This window comes from Perca fluviatilis, chromosome 13 (genome assembly GCF_010015445.1).
Source record: "Perca fluviatilis chromosome 13, GENO_Pfluv_1.0, whole genome shotgun sequence".
Taxonomy (NCBI): Eukaryota; Metazoa; Chordata; class Actinopteri; order Perciformes; family Percidae; genus Perca; species Perca fluviatilis.
The window spans coordinates 21,157,921-21,175,420 of NC_053124.1; the positions used below are offsets into that span (position 1 = coordinate 21,157,921).

At 37.3% G+C, this 17,500-nt stretch overlaps 1 protein-coding gene across 7 annotated transcripts in view; it reads left to right on the forward strand.

Annotated features, from left to right (window-relative positions):
* Positions 1-12,025: 12,025 nt before the first annotated feature.
* Positions 12,026-17,500, forward strand: part of LOC120571132 (myocyte-specific enhancer factor 2D-like) — a 34,043-nt gene continuing 28,568 nt past the window's right edge. For 6 of the 7 annotated variants that reach the window (XM_039819837.1, XM_039819834.1, XM_039819836.1 and 3 more), the window contains exon 1: positions 12,026-12,232. The gene's annotated coding sequence lies outside the window, so the exon portion shown is untranslated. The remainder of the gene's footprint in view (positions 12,233-17,500) is intronic. The other variant, XM_039819839.1, reaches the window with a different exon arrangement.

Consider the following 17,500-nt stretch of genomic DNA (forward strand, 5'->3'; position numbering starts at 1 on the left):
TGCAAGCCTACAGAATGGACAAACATATAAATAGTAGAATTAGGCTACAAAATAAAGAAACAAAGATACAGTATACAACCAAAAACTACAAAGTAGTATAGGTTCAAAGAACTAGAGCTGCAAACTATCAGAGCAGAATTACTGAGAACTTGATGTAGCCCATAAAAAAAATTAGCCAGGCATAGATAAAAGTGAAAGAGTTTCAATAATGTGTAGTGTAAATACTCCAGTTGTAGAATAATAAATACCACAATGTAAAATATTTTATGTAAAAATATTAGGCTACTTAAAAATCATAGGCCTACTTATTTAAAAGTAAAAAAAAGTATCCAAATAAATATTACTATTTATGCAGAAAAAACAGTGGCATATTGGATTATTAGGCTATTCTTATGTAGTAATGTGTATCAGCATAGTTGGTTGTGATTATAATTTCAACTAGCTACTTTATATTGTTGGGTAATCTATAACAACACATTTATGTGTAAATCTTAGGCTGTATTTTGTAAGCTATAGGCCAGAGCAGTGAGGTAAACGACTTGTAACGTGCATACAGTGGAAATAATCTAGTAAAGTAGCGAGAAGGCACTTCAGAGTTACTTCAGTATATAATAGTTGCATACCAGCTGATAAAAAGCTGAATAGTTTTTCTTGATGGGGAGCACATTTATAAAATAAAAATAAAGTGGTTGATTAAAATGAGTTATGTTGCCATGGAAACGACGGCAGAATCCAACTTCTGTCGCCATAGAACTGTTTCTGAGAGAAACGTAGGCCTAGCCTACTATTATTTCCACTTTACTTGGTTCGTACAAAGTCATAAAAAAACAATAGCTTGTTGCCCTGTTACATAGTGTAACGCGTTACACGGGCCGTGAGAAGCAGACAGTCTTTTGGCTGGTGGGTCACAGTCTGTCTCAGACCCTCCGACAGCAGTTAACCACCCTACATCATCCCTCCATTGTTTTACTGCTGCCAGCCACACACACACACACACACACACACACACACCATGCAGGCTTCACTGCACACAGAGGCGGCGTGCATCGCGACATACAAACAGCTTTTACGCACGTCGACGAACATGTTTGCACAATCGATATGTACAAACACCTCACCTGTTATTACTGTAAATATGAGATGTAATTCTTTCGCCTCACCACAAGGATTCAGTGTGTAGGCTATTTGTGTCCAATGCATTCAGGGACTCTTAACACCCTTTCACCCCAACGTCGCGCCAATATTCAAATTGGGATCCTTTGATTTGAATAGGAGCGTAATGAGGTATGGTGGTGTATAATAAACGAAATAGGGGGTACTTCATGAGATTGAAGGCATGCTCCATAATTACCAGATTTATTTCAGAAATGTTGCAAGAAATTAGAGGTTTGCATATAGCCTAACTTAAATTAGGGCTATTTTTATATTTAAAAACCAAACAAAAAAAGCTTAGCAATAGCCAATAGTACCTTTGACCCCAGCTTAATGTAAATCATAGCGAAAAATGTAGAAGTGTATAGGAGAATATATTTGCTGTTAAAATACAGTAGGCTATATTTAGATTACCTGACAGCTGAAGCTCTTCATAGGATTGCATGAAGTCAACTGGTGGTCTATGAAGAAGGACCACCAGCAAGCTCTACCTCACTCTCAGGGGTCAGAGGACTCCTTGTTGTCAGATAAGTTGGAGCTCATTTACATAGTGTTCCTCCATGTGTCAGGACAGTCCCAATACAGCTAAACATCTTGAATGAACCTTGAAAATACACATCTCCTCCTTGTTATACATACCCCATACCCATATGCAGTGTATTCTTTTTTAGTGTTGTTTATTTGTTAGTGTTTATTAAAGGATTCTATACCAAAAAAAAGAATAAAAAAATTGCAGTAATCAGCTAGTCTTCTTGGGATCCACACATAACACACAGGACAATAATTACATGGAACATATATAACAATTACAAACAAAAAATGAGAGTAACAAGGTTTTACTAAAGTCTGCAGTATGTTTTAAAAGACATACACTGAACAATCTCCTGAGTGAAGTGGGAATCTGATGTGACCACGTCAGACATGTGTTGTTGTTTTTTAGAAGTAGAATAATAGATATTCGGCCTTATAAGCATGATTTTGAAAAATTAAAGGGCACAAAATAAACTCTCTCTGTTATCATCCTCGGATAACCTAGTTAATTTTAATGAGGATAACTGACAGAAAAGACCGAGACGAGCCTCTTATTATTCCTGTAGCTGATATAAAAATTGACATGGATGCCTCAAAGATACTGAAGATAAGATAGATAGATAGATAGATAGATAGATAGATAGATAGATAGATAGATAGATAGATAGACTTAAACAAATATTGAAATAAATGAAATAGGACTTCTTGATTTGTAAAATACTTTTGATTTGTCTATATCTTTTACAGAATAGTTTTCTATGAACCCGGTTTGTTTTTCTATATTAAAAAAAATTGATTTTGATTACAATAGACTATATTTTTTTTTTAATCGAATTTATGCTTTCCTTTATCACAAGTGAACCGAAATAAGCCTAATTTGAATGTGGATAGTAACGTTACACAGTTACAGAAACAAAGCTACAGCAGACAGAGTATGAGAAATGAAAAGTCGTTATGGGTCGGGATTCAACAGACTTTTTGTTTGGAGCTGGTCGACAGGATAGGCCTACCGGTTCTGCATGAGTTACTGAATTGAATAAAAGTCAAGAAGACACTGCTTGTAATTCTGAGACCAACACGTTGATTTAGGCACAACTTAATTGGGTAATAGTTTAAATAAACACAGAAACATATACGTTTTATGAAATAAACAGAATACATTTCTGTTTGCGCATGGCTCAAAGGTTTAAGAGGTTTTATTTCAGCATTTTATTTAAAACCAATTGCATTCAGCCGTCCTCTTTTTGTTTCTGCTAATGATGTTTATGCACGTAACCGCATTTTCAACAATCGACCCTTTGACATCATATCTTCAGTTCTAAACCCGAAAAAGTAACCTATTTGTTCATTTTCAAGCTATTTTTGTTTTCTAATTTCACGTTTTTCTAAATAACGCATTTCGGAATAGCCCACATAGAACGACTATTATTTTTTATTTTATTTTTAATCGTTTTGATTTATCCTCCTTTCATGAAGTTACAAAAGAAAAAGCTAGGACAGCACTTAATCAGGTGAAATGCACCACCGTCAAAAAGGCTGCATTCCCTTTATTCTCATTTTTTATAGCTGAAATTGCATGGCGACTATACTTCACATTTTCAAATATGAATTGTTTAAATATTTGGCTTCATAGTCTTGTAATTTTTTGATTGGCTATTAATAATAACAATTTCGGATGCCCAGCAGCACAGGTGTGACTCACAGAGCTGCTTCCAGCTGATTACTGCTCATTTTATTAACTAAAATATTGGTTGAAGAAATATGACACTGTAGCCTATTACATATTTAGAGCAGCTGCAGTCTTTGAAATTAGTTTTTATCTTGTGCACAAGAGATCAGCAAATCGTCTTTCTTTAAAATGTAAAAGCATCATAAAATCAAACGTATCGATCTCAGATGAGGAATCTCAGCATGATATTTTCCAATGCAGCGCATATGTCATGCAGCAGATGACAAATCTTACTTGCAACGTGTTTTTTCTTTTTTTTTTTATACATTTTTATTGTTGGGGGCCGGCTATTCTGCTCATTTTTGCTGCTGTGGTCTTGAGCTTATAGCCTATCAGCAGTGTTGGTAGGTAAACATGTTTAAATCCCTCAGTCCACTACTACAGTATGTGATGTAGGCTATTTGCAGTGTTTTCAGTAAAACCAGATGGTTTAATAGGCCTACGTTTTTCTGAGTGAACACTAATTAAAAAAATATATCAGCGAAATATTTGGCCCCGTAACAGCGAGGTGATAATGCTGTTTTTGGCGCAGGAGTCACAGCAGGATGCATGTTTCTCTGTTCTCCTGCTGCCATCATGAGGACATTGTGTGTATTACATCCACACCACCGTGGATTATTAAATCCTACCTATCTGCTGCCCCTCCTGGCCAAAGAGCGTACAGTCAATGATAATAATCTTCAACTGTTTTTATGCACCTATAATAGCCCAAATGCTTCACCCCCGCCCCCCCTCCACATGTTTATGATATTGGCTGAGAAATAGGCTATGTTATAAGGCTGATATTTTTAACAGTTTTTTGGCAAAAAGTAAACATTACAGTTATTTAGGCTTTTAAACAGCTTTTTCACCATCAATGAATAATTAAATGAAAGACTAACATGGGAAAGAATTATTCAGTTTAAGTCAGGTGGGGTTAAACTGAAAGAATTTGTAAATATGACTTCAGTACTTCCTCCAGATGTAGTGAACTGCTAGTAACTGCAGTCAGATACAGAACAGCATCTTACCAGAACATCAGCTCTTTTCTTTAGCATCTATCATCTGCAAACCCATCACCACCAATTTATATGTAGCCCATGACTGAGCAGGCTGCATTCATATCCAAGTTGATGAGAGAATGCTTTTGAACCTTAGGAATAAATGTTTTCTATCTATAATCAAAATGACAGCTCTCTTCCAAAATATTGAAAACACATTCAGTTTAAAAAAAACTGTTCTTAAACCAAATATTTGGTGACTTTCTTTATTAGTTCATCCATGATGGTCTTAAAAGAACACCTGGATTCATGGAGGTGAAAACTTTGTTTTATTTTATTGATATACATAAATGATATAGGGTGAGATTGCACATTGATGGATCGCTAATAAAGTATGTTCACAAATGTACATGCAAGCAAATGTACATGCATATAGCAATGAACTACATGAGAAAACAATCAAACAAAACACATCACACAATAAGAGGTGAAAACTTTGTTGATTTTATTTTTTCAAATTGCATGTTTTTTTTATTAAAAAAGTTAACATTTTCTTGAGGAAAGGCGCCTGCCGAATATGTGCACCTAAGTCTTCCACAAACCGAGGGAAAACACTGTGATGGTATATGTTTTTAGCTCCTGCAAGCATGTGAAATAACATTAAGGTGTAAAAATGACTTCCTTGTGTCTCAGTCAATGTTCAATTTAATGAAGCATTTAAGGAAAATTAGATTTTATGATTTTGTTATTTATTGTCTTGTCAGTAATCTTGTTTTATTCTAACTTCATGTTATTTGATCCATATTCAAACATTCTTCTGTGGACCAAACACGGCCGCTGCTTTATCTATGAAATTACTTGCAACTGAATTATGAGATTTCTCTCTTTGTAGGTCTACATGTTTATGGGCACATTTATCAGTGAAAATGCATTTATGAAAAAGACAAACTCCCTGCAGCAATAGAATGGAGACAGACTGAGGGAGAAGAATAGAAGTCCAGAATAGGAAAAGCCACGAAGGAACAAAGAGGAAATTTAAAATGTGTACTGCATTGTGTGAAGCTGCCGCCCTCTGGTCAAATTACTTTTTATTGTTTCTTTAGAGTAAACAGTAAATGGTCATAACATAGACAGTATTTAATACACTGACCTTATTAAGGGTCAGTGGTGAAAGAAGTACTATTTTACTGAAGTGAAAATAGCAATACAGCTCTCTACAATTACAAGTCTCACATTCAAGATTTCCCCTTAGTAAAGTATTAAAGTAAAAGTACATGTTGGGCATAACTGTGCCTTTCAGAGAGTCATATTATTATATAATATATGATATTATTGAAATACTATTACTGATGGTTTAACACGTAAGCAGTATTTTAATGTTACAGATGGTGGAGGTGGCTCACATTAGAACTACTTTATATAGCCTACTGTTAGATAGTTTCATCTATAGCATTTATAGTCAGTAACCTATCATATTTTATAAATTGATGGAGTTTTGTTTGTAAAATCTAAATCTGTAAAGTAACTTAAGCTATCAGATGTAGAGTAAGAAGTACAATATTTCCCTCTGAGATGTAAAAATGTACCATGCTGAGGCTCTGCCACTGGCATGGCTAAGAAATGGTTTTGTCCCAATTAGACTGACTGAGATCCAGATAGAATTTGACAAAACTACTACTAGCTTTTTCAAGAGCTTTCAACCATATCAGCCAAGTTTGCTCGGTTGTAATTGAGGTTGACTAACTTGGCTTAATTTATAATTGATTAACTTCATTTGTTTAAACTGTATGTATGATATAAGTCATCACAAGTTTGCATGTTATTTTATTTAGTATAACTTGAAGATGTATCTTATAAAATCAAGGCTGACCTATTTATCTTTACAGAAATATGAATCACCAATACTAGAAAACATCCTCATGAGTAATAAGAGTGACAAATGGCTCTAGTTTCCACGATAAAACAAGATTATAAAAGAATAACATGATGGCAGTGTGGAGTGTGGGCAGCAGAGTGGGGCAGACATGCATAGAGAGCACTTTGGCTTGTTTATGTCATTACCACAGAGACCGTAAAGCACATTTCCAGGCATGTAGATGGGATATGACGACCCCTCAGGTTTGGTCACTCCTGATGATGGAAACACATTTGTCAAACAGTGAACTTGCTTGTTATGCTGCCATTTGTTCAGGTTGCACATGTGAACAGGATGACTCGATGACTGAGTTGGCTGCATAACTCCAACCGCTGTTTGTTGGAATATTTACTGTAAACTGATGGAATTATAACTTGGATTTAGGTTTGTGCAATATGATGATTTAGATATGTACTGTGAGACAATATGCATTTGTCAACTATCAGGAAATCTTGCCATATACGGTTGTAGCTCTCTTTTTCACATCTCTGGTTGTAGACTGTTGCATCAATGCGGTTAAGCACCTGGATTTGTCAGGTGTTTCATTTGCTGAATTAACCAAAAACAGACTGGATTTTATCCATATGACAACTACTGACTGAAAACAATAATTATGTCAATGTATTTCCATCTAGTACAATAGTCCTCTAATACATATTACCTTGGACATTTTATAATATTAAATATTTGTTGAGAGCATGTCAGAGACATGTTTGTTTCAACTTTAATGTAATTTTAAGGCTGTTATTAGTACTGTTGTTGTCCAGTGCAGTATTATATTGAGGTGTCCATGCCTAGTGGATGCCTACTGTATATACATACTGTCTGTGTATGCCCCTTAAATTGAATTTATGCAAGCAGCATGAAGCTGATCTTAGTAACAGTGGCATGCTGCTGAAACAGTTCTACAGTAACATCCTCTTCACATATTCATTGAGAATACTATTATGGTTTTAAAAAAAAAGTTTGAACAGCATTATCAAATAAGCTTTTCACCCAGGTAGCACATCTCTTAACAAAATCTCTTTTCAGAGAAGCTTCTATAGACTCTTTGCAGTTTACTCTCTCTCTCGTGAAGAGAGTTTCACCACAATGGAAATAAGTCTTGGAATTTGAGTCATCCTTGACATTTTGTTGATTAAGATTCTCTGCTTTTTCACATTCTTTTTTACTTAAGCCACTGCTGATGAAGTGTCCTTGAGCAAAACAATGAATACCAAATTGCAGAAACTGTAAATGTGAGGGGTTAAACTGTACACAGAGGAGACGGCTCAATTGTTTAAGGATCAAACTGCCAACCTTGTAATTAATCTGCTCTACCAACAGCAGCCACCACACTAAATAGTTAAAGCTATTGAACTGTAAACCTTTTCTCAGCTGGTGTAGAACATTTAACACATGCCCACTCTGTTCTTTTGAGGAGCCTGAGGCCAATTCTTTCTGGAGTTTCTTCAGCTGAACTTCCTTCCTTTGCGGACTGATCTCTCTGCCCTCTGTACCCTGCATTTCATTTGTTATGTCTGCCTCTGGACACTATTATGCTACAGACTTTGAGTTAGTACTTACCGCTGGACTTGATTCAAATGACTTTTATGAACTTCTCAAAACTTCCAGGTCATCACAGGATTCTTGAAATTCTTAGCGGCTTTTCTTGGAGGCGTTTAGATCCCTTTACATGGTTCTTCTTATTCTCTGCTGCTTAACTATTCTGCTTCACTGTTCCCCCTGTCCATAGTGATGTCCATGCTTGAGCTGGGTGTCCATGACGTATAGTATCTGTATGCCTAATTGTAGCTTGTGGGTTTAAATCCAACAAATCGAGCCAGCTTTTGATACTTTGTTTCTATTCCAAGATGTCTCATATGAGGCAACATGTCGTGTTTTATCTCTGTCAGCCGCTCTATTCCCAGTGGTACACAGCATTAGATCTGATACAGCATTTGTTTTTAAACTAGGACACACGTTTGCCTAGAAACCCAGAGGAAAGAAGAATAATGCTGGCAGCACGTTACTAGAAATGTAAAACTTTTTAAAAGCAATTTTGTTTTAACTCCCTGGAGAGTCAGTGCACATCGGTGTGATCTCAGTTACAGGATGAACTGTGTCCACTGGTTTTCCACTGGTAGCCTATATAAGAGCCAACTGTCATGACCAGGATAATTTCATATATTAACATATTTAAAATTTGCAAATGGCCTCCTACTGTCCTCACCACCCCCTGTGCATTGTCCATGTACCTTGTCATCTCTGAATTGAGGAAATAGTTAAACATAATGGCAAATGCACTTATTTGCTTGAGTTAGACAAATAGAGTAACTGCCCTGATATGTCATGTCAATACTGAGCTTTAGAGGTGGTAAGCCAGGCTAGCTAAGTGGCTAAACGAAGTTCTACCATTCAAACTGCAATTGAAATGTCCATTGGCCTTCATTCGTTTGCAATTTGAACTGTGAAGATAGCTCTTACCAATCTCTTTTAGTTTATATCAAGAACATAAAACTTCTCATTCTCATCTCACTAGTACTTTATTTTTCCAAAATGTGGAACAGTTCCCTGAAATACAGTGCAGGTAAAGCAGAAACGGACAGCTTCATCATGCACCCAGAGACCCAGATACCAACCAATACTCCTGTTGTAGAATAAAATATCTGTTCTCAGGGCAATAACATGTATGTTCAATTATAAACTTTCTGTTTTAAAATGCAAAAAAACTTTTGACATTTTTAAAAAAGCTCAGGGAGACAAAAGCGATAACTTATAAGTTATTTAGCTGAAGTATAAGTTTCTCTTTCACACAATGAAAAACTCCTTCAAAGCGCCTGTCAGTTTCTCATTAAAAAGAATTGGACAGATACTGCTGCAGAAACCTAACAAGCTATACTGTCGCACTGCAGAACCCATTTGAATGAAATTGGGCGCGATAATAAGTTTTTCTGGCTCACAAGGACAACAGACAATTTTCAGTATCGAGTCACAAACTGCTTGTTCATTCTGATCAAAACAACATTAAATGCACCCTGAAAATTAGAATCAGCTTTATTGGCCAATTATGTTAACACATACAATAAATGTAGCTCCTGTTCTATACTTAAAAACAAATTTACATGAGGATACAAATGCAGGCATGCAGCTAAACAAATAAAAGCAAACTTACAGTTAATATATATGGGCAAGAACTGGACAGCAAACAATCTGTGTACAGGTGAGCTTGTTACTGTACAGTGTAGACTACTTTATATACAGGGTTGTGCTACAGGGAGTGGCTGAAGGGGGGCAGTTTGGCAATAATGTTTTGGTAATTTGATTTAATTTATTTTTGTTTGGAATATGAATAACATTTAATTTATTAGTTGATATTATACTTACATGGTGCATTTTCCAAATAAGTTACTGTGTAATCACAATATTTAACAATACCTTGGAAAGTAGATTTGGCTGGGGTGGGTGGGTTGGGTTTGGAATAGGGAGGCACCTATAGGTAATTTTGCCCCATGTCCCTCAAGAGGGTTAATCTGGCACTGTTATCGATAATAAATTGGTCTGCATACCTGCATGTACCTTCATACCCTACATCCCTACACTGACATAAACTACTGGTCAAAAGTTTTAGAACACCCCAATTGTTCTAGTTTTTTATTGAAATCTTAGCAGTTCAAGTCCAATGAATAGCTTGAAATGGTACAAAGGTAAGTGGTGAACTGCCTGAGGTTAAAAAAAAAGTAAGGTTACCCAAAACTGAAAAATAATGTACATTTCAGAATTTTACAAAAAGGCCTTTTTCAGGGAACAAGTAATGGGTTAACAATGTAAAGCTGTTCTGCAGCAATGGAGGTTGATCAAGCTTTGAAAGTTGGTGCTACCAATTCCCTCAGGTGTTCCAACTTGTCTGAATTACTAACAACCCCCTCTGTTTGTATAAAAGTATTGTTGGAACACACTGTGGTACCACAGTGTGAACAGTATTGTACTGCAGAAAGTAGTGTGCTGCCATAAAAATGTCGGGAAAAAGGCAATTAACAATGGAAGAGAGACCATCATAACACTTAAGAATGTTGGTCTTTCTTACAGAGAAATTGCAAAGATAGTCAAGGTGTCAGTGAGTAGGCTACAGTATTCTTCACCATCAAAAGGCACTTAGAAACTGGGGGAAACTCTGACAGGAAGAGGTCTGGCAGACCCAAAGCCACAACAGAATCAGAAGACAAGTTTCTGAGTCAACAGCTTGCGTGATAGGCGGCTCACAGGACAACAGCTTCAAGCACAGCTTAATAGTGGTCGTAATAAGCAAGTCTCAGTTTCAACTGTAAAGAGAAGACTTCGAGCTGCAGGTTTGATAGGTCGAGTTGCAGCAAGAAAGCCATTGCTAAGATGTCAGAATAAGAAAAAGAGGCTTGCCTGGGCCAAGAAACACTGTTCGGTTCATCACGCAGGATTTTTATACGCCGTCGAGTAGGCGAAAGGATGGTTCCTCAGTGTGTGACATCAACTGTCAAACATGGAGGAGGAAGTGTGATGGTCTGGGGCTGTTTTGCTGGATCCAGGGTCGGTGATTTGTACAGAGTGAAAGGCACCCTGAACCAAAACGGCTACCACAGCATTTTGCAGCGCCATGTAGTACCCTCTGGTATGCGCCTAGTTGGTCAGGGGTTCATCTTACAGCAAGATAATGACCCAAAACATAAGTCCAAGCTATGCCAGAACTACCTTAGCAAAAAAGAACAAGATGGTAAGCTTAAAAACATGGAGTGGCCAGCACAGTCACCAGACTTAAACCCCATTGAGCTGGTTTGGGATGAACTGGACAGAAAAGTGAAAAGTGGCACACATTTATGGGAACTTCTGCAACAGAGTTGGGAAGAATATTTGATTTCCATTGTAGAAAGAATGGCACGAGTGTGTTCAGCTGTTATATCTGCCAAAGGTAGGCTACTTTGATGAATCAAAAAATTTAGAATACATTTTGGTTTACAAATTGATTCCATGATTGCTTTTTTTACTTAAATTGTTCATTTGTTCTATTCTTTCATTTCAGAGTAAAATAAGACATTGAACTGCATGAATTTCAATAAAAACCTGGAAAAATTGGGGTGTTCTAAAACTTTTGACCAGTAGTGTATGTCAATAGTATGTGTGTTGCACTATATTACACAGCAGGCCTATGATTGTGTTGCTTTTTATCTGACACATATTATAGACCTCTCAGCTGATTTAACTGTCTATGTGTTCCTGGTTACTCTACATAGGCTATGCAGCTTCTTCTTTTTTACAAGGCGACTAGTTAAAAAAAAAATTATAATAATTTCAGCAGTCACACCATAACATCTGACATACCGCATGACAATTCAGACGATTAACGCCTGCCAAGACTCAACATTTCTCTATTTAACAACCTAGCAGGTCTTAACGGTCGGTTATTCGCTTTACAGGGCTGTGATGGTACAGACGTGAAAAACAAATGGCCTAGCGGGTTCTCTTATGGAAAGCAGGGAGGGCACAGTGGGGCTACAGTGACATTTTCCCCACATGCAAAATCATGCAAAAGGTAAATACTGAAGCGGAGGGATACAAACACAGTATTGCAGAACATGGCCGTCACCTCCGTCATGTCCTCTCGCAAAGACCAGCCCACTTTTGTGACACTGCGCTCTGATTGGACGAGAGGTTCGCACGTCAGCTTCTTATTGGATTTTCGACGGGTCAATCACGGGCTAATGTCAATGACGTCGATCGTATACTGGGTACGCTGTATGCCTGGGTGGACTGTATAGTTACTTCAACATTAAATGGAATAAAAATGCTGCGGATTCATGTAAATAGAGACGTCGCTTCAGCGTAATTAATTAATGCTTCTTAATTAAGACATTAAGACCCCTGGAGCGCGTGTCGACTGGCTCATTTTCGGCTTTTTATCAGCAATATTTCAGGGTAAGTGGAGTGATACATTTCCTTCCTGCGTCTTTTCTCCTCGAACAGATCAAACCCTGCTATCTTTAAATATAGCAAAGTAATTAAGCTTCACTGTACTGATTTATATTACATAGAAGAATAGTTTTAATTTGAATACAAATCCGTCCGTTATGTGATTTAAAGTAGTGCGTGCTATATAACGTTACCTCGCATAGCCGAGTTATATGGAGAGTGTAAAAGGAAGGCAATGGCTGTCGGTCTCGTAACTTGAAAATTGTGAAATGGCCTGTTTAGAGTAGCAAGTCCTTTGCTCTGTAAATTAACCCCGGTTGTGGTGTTTTAAATCAGGGTATTAGGTTTGTTTAAAAATCAGGACACACGATTTGATAGCAGTCTTAGCTTCCAACCTGTCACATTAGAGTCGACCCTGTGTAGGGTACCTGTCGGCCGTCAGTGGGCCTACTAAGTCTCCAGACTCCATCTGTCATAATGTTCGCAGCTGTTCCAGCTGCATTTTTCCAGCGTCCTTCTAAGAGGCTCAAGAAAAACAATATTTTCCTGCACTGGTTTAAGTTTGTGTGTAGTAAATTGGTGAGATTTTGTACAAAAGACCAACTAATATTTATAATGCCAGATGCCAAGCGACGATGCTGTTGGCAGGCAAAGGGCATTTGCATGGCTTTATTCACTGTAAGTTTAACTGCATTCTTTAACATATACTGTACCGTAAGAGCAACCCTATTCAAATAGGGCACTGATTGTGGTTTAGCATGGGGCTGTATGCATTCAGTGCACTGGAAATCAGCAGTTATGATTTTTGGTGCCATCCCAAGGTAGATACCAAAGTGGTTTGTAGGCCAGTTTAACAGAGTGAAACACCACTTGCCATCCCTGCAGATGGACTCGTTTGAAGGTAGTACAGTCCCAGTGATTGAGAGCATAGATGACAATCATCAATCAGTTCTCAGACAGCAGCATGTTTATTGTAATGTGTAATATGTGTTTTGGATTTACTGCTGAATCCTTATTTTTTAGAAGTCCAAGCCAAGTCCTTCATGTCCCAAAGATTCCCATTTCTCTTCTTGCCTCGCAGCAGGATCAACAACTTGGCTGCCCAAAAACTTTGCTACAGTATCATCACATCAACAGAAGTATTTTATTAAAACGCTTGAAATAAGTGTTGAAACTTGCAGCTCCTGTGGGTAGGACTTTGAGCTGACAAAGCTATAATGGTTGCCAAGATGAACAGAATTAAATCAACCAAGGCTTTCTCGAAGTCCACAGCAGCATAAGATTGCATTCAGTTGTTGAATTGTTAGCATCATTTGTGTGTATGGGAATTTTAACTTTTGTCTCTCTGGTCAAATACAAGACTGACAACGAATCAAACAATTAATGATATTTCTTGACTTTGCACAGATGTATATTCTAGCAATACCAGAAAAAAACATTTTATTTTGCAGCTAATGTGAGAGAGGAGAGACCAGAATGGATGAGAATTTTTAAAATGATTGAAATAGACATTTAACTACTAGGTCTATATAAACACTTTAAGTGTACAGCATACAGTAAATGCAGTGGCAACATCTTTCATTCCAAGTTTCAGTACTGTATGTTGGTTGAAATACTTAAGGTGTGTCTAGAAAGTTGTAATTTATTTTCTCAACTTCTCAAAAATATATCATAGTGATAGGATTTACATTTTTATTGTAACTCCTTTTGATTGGGTCAAGTGCAAGAGTGTAAGACCTCAGGTTTTTCATGGGAGGCCTTCATTGATTTGCCTGCTAATGCAAATTTTATAGCAAGACATGAGGGGAAAATAATATTGCAAAAGAGTTTAGTAAGACATGAGTAGGCATTATGATTTGAGGAGATGTTTTTATAGCAGTCAGTCAACTTCTAATTTGTCTCATTTTCTATTTTTTTATTGTTACAACAGCTTATTATCAAGTAGACTTATTTCACAGCTCCAACATAAAAAAATGCCATTTACAGAACTACAAAATATGGTAAGTTTCTACTGTTCTTCAGGAACGATCGATCGGTATGATATTCTGTGAACTGAAATAAATAGCTTAGTGGTCAATTAGTTGGTTGACAGAAATGTAGTCAAACTATTTTGATAATTAGCCTAAGTCATTTTTTAAAACAAAAATGACCATCATTATTTGATCCAGCTTCTAAAATGTGAGGATTTGTGCTTTTTTTTTTTTTTTTTTTCTTCAGAAAAAAAAAAATTTATAATGGACATTTTCCCTATTTGCTGACACTATAAACAAATCTGCCGAGAAAATAATCTGCATGTTGATCGATATTAAGACAATGCTTAGAAATCAGCTTTAATTGTGTGTAATCCTTAGGTAGGGATGTAACGATGCATCGTGAGTCGGTTAAAAATCGATTTAAATGTGTAAAGATTACAACCAGATGACATCAAAAATGATTTGCTATGCTATTTTTAAACAGCTCAGGGTGTGACGCTATCTAACATTACACAGCAGGTAATGTTAGCCTGCCGTTAGCTAGTAACATTAGATTGCTTAAACACAGTTAAAATGCTGACAGCTAAACGGTGTAAAGTGTGATGTATTTCACTGGAAAGGATTCCATCACCAAGTCATAAAACAGTTTGCAGCTAAAGACACAGAGGAGACTAGCTTGTGATTGGCTTTGACACAACATGACCACTGCCGCTGTAAACAACAGAGATAGGACTGGTGTTGCTTTTGAGTACAACTCTGTAAGCTTGTGTTGCGTTTAATGTTGTTGTAAAATACCTTTCTGCCATCAAGAGTTTCTTTGGTTTTGTCATTTAACAGCAAATGACTGGTAATACAAGTTGTTCTTATAAGTTATTTAAATCATTTACATTTAACCATATGGCCTTAGCAATAAACAAGCCTTTCTTTAATCTTTTTTTATTATTATTTAAGATAAAATACTATGAGTGCAAATCAATGGCTCTGTCCATCTTTGGGGAGTGGAAATTGAGCCATTAAGGCCATCCTAAACCCCTGTCTGAGAGCTGTGGATGGGCAAACTCCACTGCAAGTCATGTTTGAGGCTCTACCATACATGTCAGGGCTTTGTCACATTTCATTGGCTAGTGCATAATCTGCTAAAGGTCATGGCCACTAATTACACTCCTCCAAAACAGACAGATGTCTACCCTAATCTTGATTGCGCTCTCCTTCATCAGAATAATATTCAAGGTTTGCACTTGAATGATTCAAATAACATGTGCGTTGCTCACTTTTTTACCTGAGTGACCAAATGTATGCCCTCTTAAGATAATGAGGCAAACCGGGTCCTTTTTCCCACTATTATACACTTCTATCTATAGTGTCTTTAAATTGACATGTCAACAGTCTTTTCTGCTCCTTTTGGCTTCCCATATGTCACAGAGCGAGCTTGGTTTGGCTGCATGCAGGGCTCAGTTTTAGCCAAGCGGCGACCTCTTATCTTGGCGTCCAATCAGTCCTCCGGCCAGCTCCTAATTGAGCCATCAGCGCCTTAAGGGGGAAGAGGAGGAATGAACATGTCAATTACAGTAATGAGGGGGCAGCCATGCAAAGGGCAGTCAGGGAGAGGGAGGCTAGACAGAAGCCTTGCAGTGTAGCCCCATTCTGGTCAATTCACGGCTAATCAAAGATAATATTGTAGCATGACAGTGGTAAAGTCAGTAGGGAAGAACAGTTTTTTAATAATGTTTCCCTTTCGCAGTGGGAAATTTCTACATGTCTTGTGGAAATTGTTTTGGTGAGTTTGTGCTTTACAGTTGATGTTAATGAATGATCTATGATGATGTCTGAATACCGATTATATTATGTATGAAAAGCTCCATGCAGGCGCAGCACAAACCACATAATAAATTATTCTTTCTTTGGAGTATTGTGTTAGTTTTGCAGGCTGTCCAAAGTAATTGCTAATCTGTATATAATGTTGTTTGATAATGGACATCATTAAGAGGGATTTAAACACTTAGGGTATTTTATCATTGCTGCCATCACAGAACATATTTGTTGTATAAACATATTGTAGCATTTGGAACCTCAAATATAAATGTACTTTTTTTTTTTTTACATGATTATGTTATTCAAAAAAATTGGCCAAGTAGGTCCTTCTACAGCAGTGATTCCCAACTAAATGTGCTTGTATTTAGAGGGTAGCTAATTTAGGCTAATAGAAGCTATAATATACTGCAGAAACAATTATCGGCAGAAATTTGCATAATCTTTCAAGTCAATTATCAAGCAAATGCCAAAGATTCCCTTCTCAAATGTAAGGATTTCGAGCTTTGTTCACTGTAAAAAATTAAGAATGTGGCAGTGGCTCAGTCTGTAGCAGCCTGGTTGACACCAGACTCTTCTCAGTTGTAACTGAGAGTGGGTCTGGGCAAGGTTCATTCGCAGCTCATTTCCAAAGGGGCATCACAAACAGACACCCTCAAATGCCTCTGGGTGCATTGGATAGTCCTTCAACCAATCAGACCAAAGATCTGGGTGACGCAGCAGCGACAGCGGCATCAACGGGTTGCTGCGCTTCGGTAGCCGTCATGTTGAATGTAAACAAAAAGCTGCTCGCCAACGCTGCTCTATCATCATCGTGTAAAGCCCGCCTCAACGATTGTGATTGGTGTAAAGCCCGCCTCAATGGTTGTGATTGGTGCCTCGATTTGGAAAAATTGGAAATGGGCTTTAATGCCAGACTGACTTGCAGAGCAAATTTCAAATTTGCTGGAAGTTCGTCAGGGTTTTCCCAGGCTAAGTCTGTAGGTAGTTGGGTTGGGAATAGAGCTGGGCTATATATATATATATATATATATATATATATATATAATCGATATTGTGATATGAGAGTAGATATCGTCTTAGATTTTGGATATCGTAATACCGTGATATGGCATAAGTGTTGTCTTTTCCTGGTTTTAGAGGCTGCATTACAGTAAAATGTCATTTTCTGAACTTACCAGACTGTTCTAGCTGTTGTATTATTTGCCTTTACCCATGTAGTCATTATATCCACATTACTGATGATTATTTATCACAAATCTCATTGTGTAAATATTTTGGGAAAGCACCAATAGTCAACACTACAATATCGTTGCGGTATCTATATCGAGGTATTTGGTCAAAAATATCGTGATATTTGATTTTCTCCATATCGCCCAGCCCTAGTTGGGAACCCTATACGGACCAAAGTACGGAGTGTGAACTGGTAGCTGGAGAGGTGTCAGTTACCTCCTTGAGCAAGGCACCGAACCTTAACACCAAATGTAAAAAA